The sequence below is a fragment of the Quercus lobata genome, chromosome 5, assembly GCF_001633185.2.
Source record: "Quercus lobata isolate SW786 chromosome 5, ValleyOak3.0 Primary Assembly, whole genome shotgun sequence".
Classification (NCBI taxonomy): Eukaryota; Viridiplantae; Streptophyta; class Magnoliopsida; order Fagales; family Fagaceae; genus Quercus; species Quercus lobata.
This window is the reverse complement of record NC_044908.1, coordinates 59,756,084-59,768,722: the sequence shown is the minus strand read 5'-3', so window position 1 is coordinate 59,768,722 and position 12,639 is coordinate 59,756,084. Positions and strand designations below refer to the sequence as shown.

Sequence of the window (12,639 nt, the reverse complement as noted above, 5' to 3'; positions counted from 1 at the left end):
TTATATATAATCATGTTGTAATCATTTTGTATCTTTTATGATCTCATTTTTTAGAGTTTTCGTTCTTTTTTTTTTTTTTTTCGCTGCTATGGTACTAATTGGTTTGTGGTAGATTTGATTTTTCTTTCCTCTAGAGAATTTTTTTTTTTTTTTCAATTAGAGTTCTAATAATTTGGGATTTAAATAGATTTGATTTTGGTGTTTGATTTGGGTGTTCAATATGGTATTTTAGTTTCACATTATGTCTCATTGTAAAATTAATCTTTTTCTTCCTATCACACGCACAAACACATAATTTCATACATGCATATTATTATCAGCTTTGTTTTATGATGATATTTGATTTGGAACTTTGGATTTGGATGTAGATCCAACATTCATTAATGCAGCCGCAATGGATAATGATGAGAATGCAAACTGTCATATTTTTCTCCCTTAATGTTTAGTCTTTTATATTTATTTGGTGCCTAAATGTACTCATTATTCTTATATTTTGATTTAGGATGCAAATGGAGGCGTTAAGTGCAAAACGTAGCTAATTAGGTGATTCTAGACAGCTTTGATATCGCTTCGTAATCTGGGCATAATACTCTCATCCAAGCTCCGATTGAGATGATTAAAGATGCTATGGAACTCCAAGACAAAGCTCTACAACTTTTATGTTTTGAATTTTGAGAGATACGGGGTGCATCAAGGTCAAAATTGGGCTTGAAGTTGCTACACCTACCCTGCTGATGTTCTGGAATGTTCCTTCATGAGAGGCTTTGGTATCCTGTGCACTTATTCCTCCGCTGTGCCCAGTGAGCTTTGTTCATTTTTTATCTTGTTTTTATTTTTTCTTCTTTTTTTTTTTTCTTTCCTTCTTTGCCTGAAATTCAATCCGTAATCTGGAGTGGGTTATTTTTGAAGCCTCACAAATCTGGTCAATCGAAATTTCAGCTAAACACTACTTCGCTAGTTGTATTAGGACTTTTGGTTTTATTTTAATATTTTTCCTTAATTAGTTAGATTTGCATACTTATTATGTAAAGAAATATTTTTAGGAGATTTTGTAGGCTTGAGAAAGGGGGAATTAACGTGTAAAAGGGGGGAGGGTGAGAAATCAGAATTGGACACACACACACACGCCTCTCTCTCCCTTCTTCTCTGATTTTTTCCTTTGAGTTTTCATCATGGCCTTGCGTGGCTAAACTTTTATACTTGGTTGAAGGAAACTGAAACCTTGGAATAAATAAAACTGTGAAATCTAATTTGTTTTTATTGTTCAATTTATGCTTTGAACACAGAAGCTTTTCTTAATCCTTCCCTTCCTCTGTCTTGATTCCTAGAATGGTTTACAAACTCATATTTCCAAATCATGGTCTTCTTCATTTCATTTCCAACAATATTTTCAGATTCCATTAACTATAATTGGGCCTTCTTTTTTTTTTTTTTTTTGTCTAAACTACTCATCCAATTTGGGTATTGCACTTGGTAGCAAGTCTTATGCATATTTCCATGTTAGACCATCAAACCCCTGGTGGTGATCATTCAAGATGAACTGTCATTGTGCCATTCACATCAATTTGGGATGTTTTGATTTGTTTCCTGTCTTTAGAAGATGCAGAGCTCTAGTGTGTAGCTTTGCTGTGTGCTTTAAATATGTAAGGAGGTGCTATTAGGATATTTCTATTTTTCAGCATATGTATTTTAATTAAACTCTTATGCAAATTTGTAAGGGCAACTACTTGCTGGTAAGTGTATATAGTGAGAAGAAACTAATATGTGAACTCAATTAATGAGAAGGTTGTAATATTGTTAGTCTTTCCACTTTGGGACTATCTTCTTCTTAATCTTCTTTTTTGGGTCTTGTAACTAAAATATTCAGTTAGATTGTTTGTTCATGGCATCATACTAGAAGCATAGCTTTGTCTTGTCATATCTAGAGTCTAGAACTAGACAAGCCTACGACTATGGTAGTCAATATTTGTATGGATGGGACTGTTAGCCTAGAAAAAAAGATCTTACCTTTCTGCTGCATGTAGCAGAACACTAAACACTTGGGTACTACATTTAGATAGGTCTCAAATGTTGTGAGTGTTCCATTGCTTGCAACGTAAACATGAGATACCTCATTAACCTAGGGATGTCCTTGCTAGGTGTTCCCTATGTCATTTGCTTAATCATTTTGCTGCGGGAGAAGCGCTTTAGGTACTTATAAAATGTAAGCAATTGATAGTTGCGTTGAAAGAAAGAAGAGTTGAAACTAGGGCTAACTTGTTAGGAAAATGTTAAATTTTAAAATTGCTAAATTCTATGTGAAAAATTATGTATTAAAGAGGTTTGTAATCAATGCATTTAAGTTAGGATAAAGTCCACACAAAAAGTTTTAGGAAGAATTTGAAGACTTGAAATTTCGATCTAATGAAAGTTGGATTCGCTCGAGCAATCATTAAAGTTTGGCCAAAACTTTGCACAACACTAGCTCGAACCTTGCTTCAACAAGATTATGAAAACCTAGTTTTGAGTTCTATTTGAAATCCAATTTACCTTAGCTTTTTTCATATCTATATATTTACCCTCTAAAGCACAATTTACAAAGGAAAAAGTAAGTAATACATAGAAAATCTTGAGAGCCTTTTACCCTCGATCTTAAACAAAAAATTCTTTGGAGCACCAAAGTTTTGGGTACATTGTAGACGAGTTTGTTCGTGAAAAAGGATTTTGTAGTAAAATTCCAAAGTTTAGGAGGACTACAGTAGGAAGGTAAACAAACGAGGCGTTTATTAAGGTTGCATAGAAAATCTAGTACTACAAAGATCTTATAACTTTAGACTATTGTAACCATTTCTTTTATTAGTGCATTTTCTACAAGGACTACATTATCAACGAGGCGTTTATTAGTGCATTTTCTTGTATATACTGCTTATGACATGACTATATATACGACTTTACAATTTGACAAACTAGGAACTGATCAAAGCTCAGTTTCATTAAAATATGTGTATACATACATTTAAAGTTAGTTTAGATATGTTTTACTAATCGTTTATTTGTTGAAAGTACGACACAATTTTTTTTTTTTTTTAAATGATTTTACGTGCAAACCCACTAAAATAAGATGCCAACAAACGCAAACTTAGCCTAAAAGATTTTCGAAGTTACAGATTTAAGTGGTTCCATAATTTTTTTTTTTTTTTGGCAAAAAGCATGTAATTAAGATCTAGTTTGCGATAGGCTATTGTTAGTGTTCGCTAACTGACATATTGAAGTGTGCCTATGATTAAAACTTGAAGTTGAGCCTTCCAAAAATGCAAATTACCAAATAATATCTTAGCCCTATCATAAAAAATCTTTTTAATTTTTAATTTTTTTTTTAATTTTTTTTGCATAGGTTAAAAGACCTTTTTAGTTAATAGATACCTAAATATATGTGGTGCTACAATTTTGAAGCCTTCAATTAACTTAATTAAGTGTTGTTAACTTGTTAATAGACTACCAGTTCCTCTAGGTCTTCAATCTACCTGCGATACTGATTGAGACAAGAGCTCTTACCCCTATGTCTTCACTCTCTCTCTGAAATTTTTTTTTTTTTTTTTTAATTATTTGGATCGCTCTTATGAATAATTTTGTTTTCTTGACTACAACATGCTAAAAACTTTGGGTTTGAAAATACTTATTTTGTGTTCTGTTTTATTTTTATTTTTTTTTCTAGTTGAATTAGTAAATTTAGTTATAAGAATAAAAGTTATAACTATATATGTTTGTATATGCTAGCTATATATGTTTGTATGTTTGGATGGTGATATTATAAGGAGAGCATATAACAAATTATAATTTTAAAATTATCGGGTGAATAAAATATAATATTAAGTATTTTCGATAAAGCCTAATTGAATGCACTATTTTTGTATAAAAATGATTGATTTTTGCATTTTCTCAAAGAAAATGGTTTTTCTCTTGTCATAGTCATCAATTTATCATTTTTTTTTAATTCTCAAAGTTAGTTTTATATATATATATATATATATATGTAAGGACACGATTCGTAACGACCCGTAACAGTGTTGGGTTCGTACGTAAAAAGGCCCAAACAATATCATTTATAGAGCGTGGGTTTGAAAGGCTAGGCCTTGGTCATCAAATGGTGGGTTTTTCGTGGTGTTCATACATGATTAAGTCGTTTTCGCCCTAAAAGTCTTTCTCCTGGAGGCGGACTGAGAGGCTCTGGTTTTTGGCCATTTTTCCTAGCCCCCTCTCTGGATTGCCCACCTTTCCTTTTATACTAGCATATGTTCCTTATCCTTCGTCCACGTGTAGGATCGACTTTTTCAGGATTGATACTTGTCCCATCAGCCCATATCCAGAGTGGTTGGAAGTGGTTGTAAAAGCTGGAGAGTATGGTTCTGTCAGGTGCAGAGTATTGAATGGCAGTAAGGGCAGCTTTCCCTGGTCGTTTACACTTTCCAGCGTATCCTTCTCTATTGACCGAGATATTTTTAGATTTTTTCCAAGTTGCTCCTATACCGTTTTTGCCCTTCCTTTCAGTGAGACCTCGGATATGCCGAGGACTAAATCGTCTTCGACTGTGCCCCAAGACCATTTTGTACTCGTATTACCGAGCCTGGGCTATAACCTTCCTCGGCTCGGGCCTTGGGCCCCAATGAATAAACGGGCCAGGGCCTCAAATCATTGGGCCCCACAATATATATATATATATATTTATTTATTGGGTTTTCAAATTCTTTTTCCCTAACATTTTATGTTTTTTTAGATTTGGAATTAAATGCCACATAGGATATGACAACGTAATATTATTTGTATAACTTTCATTATTAAACGTTGAAAAAAATAATCGTACTCTAGGCCCGCAAAGATGATATATTGGTTCCATTCCTGCTGTGGGCATCCATGGCTTGAAACTTATTATATGCATATAAGATCTCTACTCTCTAACCATTATTAAGAAAAAGAACTTTCTCAAAAAAATTAGAGAGTGAAATCAAGAACCGTTTGTCATTTCTGGTTAGAAAAAATAAAATGTGTTATTAAAGTTGGAATGAAAGACCTTTTCAAGAACCAGATCATACACAAAATTGTAAAATTAGATATACTACATTAGATTCTCCAATTAAAATTCGAATATTTAGTTGTTTTGACCAATAAGACATAAATAGTGTTATATTATTTAGGAGTATTAAATTATATATATATATATATATATATATTTATATAAACAAAGTGTTTAAATTCAATTAGAGAACCTAACTCTTAAAATTTTGTATATAAGTTTTACCTTGCACAAAATTAATTGAAAAATATAAGAACATCCTAATATTATGCCAATTAATTTGTGCATTGAGATCGTTTTGGAGATTATTTATTTATTGCAGTTTTCTAGAAAAAGAAAAAAGATATAATGTAATTTCCATTTCACATAATGGTGGATCACACCTTTATGTGAGGGGCATTATGTATACCTATAATTCTATGTGCTATCTTTTAGAAGAGGAAATCAAAATAAACTAAAAATAAATAATAATAATAAAAGACGACTATTTTTAACACTTGCTAAACTCACAAAGATATCTTTTTCCAACTATAATTGTCATTTCAATATGATCTTAGCAGCTCAGCTTGAAGCCAAAGAAGCAAGCTCAACAACAGAGCATATAAATGTCACCAGCCAATCAACAATCACTCAACCTAGAAATTATGGATGGTGGCTCCGAATGACCATGTACATACTCTTTCTCCTCTCTAGCCAGCCAATATCATTACTCTTGGGGAGATTATATTATGACAAAGGTGGAAAGAGTAGATGGTTGGGCTATCAATCTGCTGATGATTCTTTTAATTCTCCTAATGTTAAAATTGTTTGTAGAGATTCCTGTTGTAATGTTATTAAATCTATTAATGTTCTCGCTAAAAGTGAAGAAAATGAAAGTTTGTTGATTAAATTGATAAGCCAAATTGAGAAATCAGCATGAGATCATGAGGAATCTGCAGGAGCAATAACTAGTGTCCAAAGCTTGCCGAAAGAGAGCTTGAAATGACAGAAATCATGAAGAATCTCTTTTTCAAAACATCATCATTTTAGTGGGAATTTCACCAGGGGGTAAACATCGTAAAGTGAATAGTAATCGGTAAACAGTAAAAAGTGAATAGTGATTTTTTTCACTTTTTTTACTAAATCATGAGGAATCAGCAAGAGATCATGAGGAATCTGCAGGAGCAATAACTAGTGTCCAAAACTTGCCGAAAGAGAGCTTGAAAGCTTCCTCACACAAAATCAATTATTAACAATGTTATCAGAGAATTCTCATCCCCAGGTGCTTCTCCAACATTAAAAATCACTACCCCAGTGCAAAAAGTTGAACTAACTGATGCACCTGCTTCTACATCTACTAAAACTGCTAAACAAACAGTACTGCCACCACTATCCACTCTAAACCACCATCCACCTTGGTACTTGTATCAGTTTACGTATCACTTGGTCTACTTGCTGTTGCAATTTGCTTCTTGAATTCAACTGGGCTAATGTACCTTCCTGTGTCTACTTACTCTCTCATTTGTGCATCACAGTTGGCCTTTAATGCTTTTTTCTCCTTCTACCTTAACTCACAAAAGTTCACTCCTTTAATAGTCAATCTCTAGTCCTTCTCACCATATCTTTCGTCCTAGTTTTTGAAACAGACCCTTCTTCAGACTCCTCCAAGGTTTCTAAAGGAAAGTATGTAATTGGGTTAATATTCACTGTTGGTGCATCTACTGGATATGGTTTAGGGCTTTCACTTACACAATTTGCCTTCAAAAATGTTCTAAAAAATGAGACATTTACAGCGGTCATGGACATGATAGTCTATTAGTCTGTGGTTGCAACCTTAGGTGCCTTGGTGGGACATTTTGCCAATGAAGAGTGGAAAGGTTTAAGCACAGAGATGGAGGAGTTTGAACTAGGAAAAGTGTCATATATCATGACTTTGGTTTGGACAGTTATAATGTGGGAGGTTTTTGCTATAGGTTTTGTAGGTTTGATTTTTGAGGTGTCTTCCTTATTCTCCAATGCCATAAGCGTTTTAAGTTTGCCTATTTTTCCAATTCTAGCTGTGATCTTTTTCCATGACAAAATTGGTGGAATAAAGGTGATCTCCATGGTTTTGTCTATTTGGGGTTTTGTTTCGTATGTCTATCAACAGTATCTTGATGATCTCAAGTCCAAGCAGCATGAAGATAGAAATGCAAACGAAGCTTCCAATGCCTCCTCACTACAAGAGGTTATTGGATCATGAATAAGGTTTGCTTAGACTACAATAATGAATGCATAAGATAGGCTTAGATCAATGTAAGGCTAATTTTCTACAAAAGAATATTTTTGAATCTTTCTACTTGTATGGAATGGCTAAGTAGTATTAATCAAGCAGATAAACTAGTTAAGATTTATCTCTACCATATCTCTCAATCTTCTTCCTTATTTATTGTGTAATTATTCACTTTTTAGTTTAGTGGTATTATCTAATATGATTTATTAATAAGGAGAATAAGGATACAAATTCCCCTACCCACTTATTATAACTATTATTTAAAAAAAAAAAAAAAAATAATACGAACATGATTCAAATGATATGGTGACACCCTTCATATGATATAACCATTTCAAATATTATTAGAAAGAAAATGTTTTAAATGTGCAATAACGTTTTAGTTATGGAATAAGACTATACATTATACTATTATAGGTACTAGAAACCTTTCACCCACCATGCATGTTGCATGCAATGCACGTACCCGCTTAGTTTTCAAGTGTATAAACTCTCACTCTCTCTCTCTCTCTCTCTCTCTCTCAAATTTCTTTTCCCACATTTGAAAAGTTTAAGATCTTTAACAACACGTGCCTATCTAAATAGATCATGGGAATTCTAGGGTAAGTTATTTCTCATAAACTCCTGTAAGTGCAATTACATCAGTCTGTGTAAAAAGATTCGGTCTATTTTACACAAAAAAAAAACTTACTTTTTCTATTTTACATTATCACTTTTATAAAACACCCACATCAGTTTATCTATTATAAACACTTTTTTATTAAAATAACATTCCCTCACTTTTTTTATTATTTCCCACCCATCCCCACCTAACCCTTCTTTTTCCTCTTAATACACCCCCTTTTTCTTCAAACCATTCTTATCTCTATCTCCACCTCTCTTTCTTCTCCTTCTCCTTCTTTCTTCTTCTTTTTTTTTTTTTTTTTTTTTTTGAGAATCTTTTTCTTCCCTCTTCTCCATCAGCCCATCACAAGCACTCCATCAACACCCATCTTTTTCCTCTAAATACACCCCCTTCTTCTTCACACCATCCTTATCTCTATCTCCACCTCTCTTTCTTCTCCTTCTTCTTCTTTTTTTTTTTTTTGGTTGATAATCTTTTTCTTTCCTCTTCTCTGTCAACCCATTACAAGCACTCCATCAACACCGATCCACATAACCAATCCAAATCACCTCTCCAATCCATGATCCATGATCACTGATCACCGATCCAACGATTTTGTTCCAGTGGTTTTTTTTTTTGTTGATTTTGTGGTTGATTTTTAATTTTTGATTTTTATAGTTGATTTTTGATTTTGTGTCTATGGCAGTGTGTGTATCAGAGGAAGAAAGAACATGAGAGGGAGGGCTAGTTTTGCAGATGGAGAAAAGAGAGAAAAAAAAAGAGCTGACCAGAAATTATTAAAATATTAAATGCACATACTATAATAACCGTGCATATATGCACGGTTACTGTAGCAATTGTGCATTTATGCATAATTTTACACCCATTGATGTCGACGTTTTTTTGCTCAAAATGTGTAAAATCAGTTAGTTTTTTCATTTTGCAAACTTTACACAAACTAATGTGATTGTTCTAATTGAAGCATATATTCAATTGAAGCAAATCAAGCAAACTATGAATTTTTAAGTGAAATTGGCAATTGCATTGATGATTTACTTACAAAAAAGTTACTGCAAAATGGTATAATTTTGCCAAAATCCCAACATAGTTTAATGATATTCATCATACTACCTAAAAAAAGTAAAATAAAATGAAATCCATACAACTTAAAAACTCATACCACGATATATATCATTGAATTAAACCACATCTAGCATGATATTGGATCATGATAGATGTGGTTTAATCATTTTAGTACAAAAGCTTTTCGTAGATCTCTCTTAGTTTGAAATAGGAAGCATAGCAGTTGATGGATATGAATGAAAACTGTATAGCATTATAGCATTGTAACACATTAATCAACTCACAATGTAAGTAATGGTAAATCTTGTTGCACACAGCTTATCACACACTGCTGTAGACACTCCATTAAGATCATGAAATGTAAAATACAATTTTTAAATTTTTAAACACGATTTCAGCCCTTGTTGCGTGGTATATACGTACAGTGTATGATAGTCATTACCCATTAAGAAATAATTTATACAGGAAGTGCAAACTCTCCAGTCTCAACAGTAGGAAAGGCATTAGTAACATAAACTGATGACACAATCCTAGATGCAAATTATCAAAGTTTTAAGTAGCATAAACTATACCAAAAAATTAATAATAAAAATGTAAAAATAGTTTTTGGGGAGTTGTAGATCAAGCGAAAAAAATAATCAGATAATTTTTATCATAAAAGGTTGTTTCTTTACTAACATAGAAATTTCGAAGTAATTTTAATCAATTTAATTTTGAATATTCACTCTACGTATAGATGTAAATGCTTATTATTAGTATTTTAGTAATTAGTACTCTATTGATTCAAAATCAGCATTTCTTTCACAAGCCCTACTCATGCTTCATGCTTCTTACTTAAAGCACATATAATTAGGGGGGCTGTGCATGGGTGGGCTGTGTTTCGAGTATTTTTCAATCTAATTCTACTTTCTCAATTTGAGAATTATCTAGCTCAACTGATGACAACTCTAAAAACAAAACAATATGACCATAGTGATTGAGTTGGGTTGGACTCATTTTGTTATACCTAATAAACAAAAAAAAAAAAAATGTTTTCATTGAATTATCTAAGACCATTATTGTATAAATGATTTCAATTTACACAATTAGGAATAATATTTCAATTTCATCAAAACTAAGTCTCAAATACCAAAATAAATTCAACTAACATATATAAAAGTCCCAAATTCCAAATGAATAAAAACAATAAACTTAAAATACATATATGTTTTATAAACTATTAATTGCATGAGCTTGGCCAAGCTACTTGGGTCAAATATTTTGCCACATCAAACCTGACCCAAACCAAGTTTTGAAAAAGTTTTAGAACACAATCCAATCTATCAACAAATGAAAAAACCCACCAAGGCATTGGATCGAGTTGGTGCACATCCCTAACTAATAACTAGAGAGAGCAACAAAATGGGAACAGAACAACATGAAATGGCATAAAATAGTTTATATTTTGTACATTGTACATCACCAGTTTTGAATCTTTTGATAAAGATCAAGGAGCCAGAGAAGTACAAAACATAAAGAGTTAACAAAGAAAGCACAATACACTTCAGTGGAAGACCCTTAATTTTTCAGAATAAAAAGGACCCTATTAATAGCATAGATTGAATGAGTTTATTGATGCTGCTAAACAATAATGCTTGTTGACAAACTAATTAGTTAGAAAGCAATACACATCAAAATTAAAAAGGAATTCATAAGATAGCAAAGTTTCTCCTCCAGTAATCCCTTTACATGTTCTTATCAGTTCAAGAAGCTGAAGAAGCAAACTAACCTGGTCATATCAGTGCCACCAACCAATCAACAATCTCTCAACCCAGAACCTTTATGCAGTGGCTCCGAATGACCATCTTTACACTCTTTGTCCTCTCTGGCCAGTAAGCAGCTATACTCTTGGGAAGATTCTACCATGACAAAGGTGGAAAGAGCAAATGGACAGCAACACTATTGCAAGTTGCAGGATTCCCAATCATCATTCCTTACTACTACATCTCTCCACCCGAAAAGCCTACTACGAACAATATCCACAGGAATGAGCCCTCCACCTTAATCCTTGCTTTTATATGTGTCTCTTTAGGCGTACTTCAGGCAGCAAACAGCATGATGTATTCAGTTGGGCTCTTGCGCCTTCCCGTATCTACTTTTGCACTTATTTGCGCATCCCCGTTGACCTTCAATGCTTTCTTCTCCTTCCTTATAAATTCCCAGAAGTTTACTCCTTTTATAATCAATTCTCTAGTCCTTCTCACCGTCTCCTCTGCCCTGCTGGTATTTCAAACCAATTCTATGAACCCCACTGGAAACTCTAATGTGAATTACGAAATTGGACTCTTTTGCACTGTTGGTGCATCTGCTGGATTCAGATTGATGCTTTCCGTTACAGAGCTCTCCTTCCATAAGATTTCAAGAAGAGAAATATTTACAGTGATTTTGGAAATGATAATCTATCAGTCACTGGTAGCAACTTGTGCTACACTGGTAGGGCTCTTTGCTAGTGGAGAGTGGAAAGGTCTAAAGAGAGAGATGGACAAGTTTGAACTGGGGAAGTTCATTTTTGTCAGTACTTTGATTTGGACAGCTATAGCTTGGCAGATTTTCAATATTGGCGCAGTAGGCTGGATACATGAAGTCTCTTCCCTGTTCTCCAATGTCATAAGTGTGTTGGGTTTGCCTGTTATTCCAGTTCTAGCTGTAATCTTCTTTCATGACAAAATGGATGGGGTAAAGGTGATTTCCATGGGGTTGGCTATTTGGGGCTTCATTTCATATTTCTATCAACACTACCTTGATGATTCTGAGTCCAAGGCTGAAAAGAGATGTCAAGGAAGAAATTTCAATGAGTCCCCTGTTGAAAGAGGTTACCGACGAACAAGATGGGCTAAAGAATATTTATCAAAAAATTCCACTTTCCACAGAAACAAATTTTATGAGCACTGAAGCTATTCCTCTGTCTTGATTCCTAGAATGGTTTATAAACTCATATTTCCAAACTTGTAGGTAAACCCCATGCCATTGTTTCTCCACATGAAGTGTAAATCATGGTCTTGTTCATTCCATTTCCAACAATATTTTCAGATTCCAGTAACTATAATTGGGCCCTTTTTGTTTTGTCTAAACTACTCATCCAATTTGGGTATCGCACTTGGTAGCAAGTCTTGTGCATATTGCCATGTTAGACCATCAATCTGGCAAATTAGAGGGGCCTAAACCCCTCCCCCACAAACCCCAACAGCAGAACCACCCCCCCCTCTATACCCCCTTTACAGCAGGTGAACATGAACAGGTCAAGATGATGGGCAATAAAAATAAAGGAGGCAAGCTCAGGAGAAATAGCTGAGATGTCCTGAGAACCCATGAATACAACATGAAAGGGAGGTTCTGTTCAGGGTCATTCAAGGGCAAAAGGAAAGCCAGAACTGACAAATGAGATAGAACCAATGCAAAATATGTGGTGGCATATATGGCCAAAGGTAAAGCATAACACTAGAATATGACTTTTCAAGCCAAATTTAGTATAAAAATTTGTTGAATTCTTCATCAAAAATAATATCACCATGTTACATGCATTTTGAGTAAAAGTGAGTCTTCTTCCAAAGTTGGGACTTTTAAGACAAAAGCACAAATATATAAATATATATATATTTATATATATATATA

The 12,639-nt window shown here is 33.5% G+C and overlaps 2 pseudogenes; both read left to right on the top strand.

Annotated features, from left to right (window-relative positions):
- The first annotated feature begins 6,396 nt into the window (after positions 1-6,396).
- On the top strand, positions 6,397-7,342 carry LOC115988751 (annotated as a pseudogene).
- A 3,054-nt stretch (positions 7,343-10,396) lies between these two features.
- LOC115991654 lies at positions 10,397-12,633 on the top strand (annotated as a pseudogene).
- The last annotated feature ends 6 nt before the right edge of the window (positions 12,634-12,639 follow it).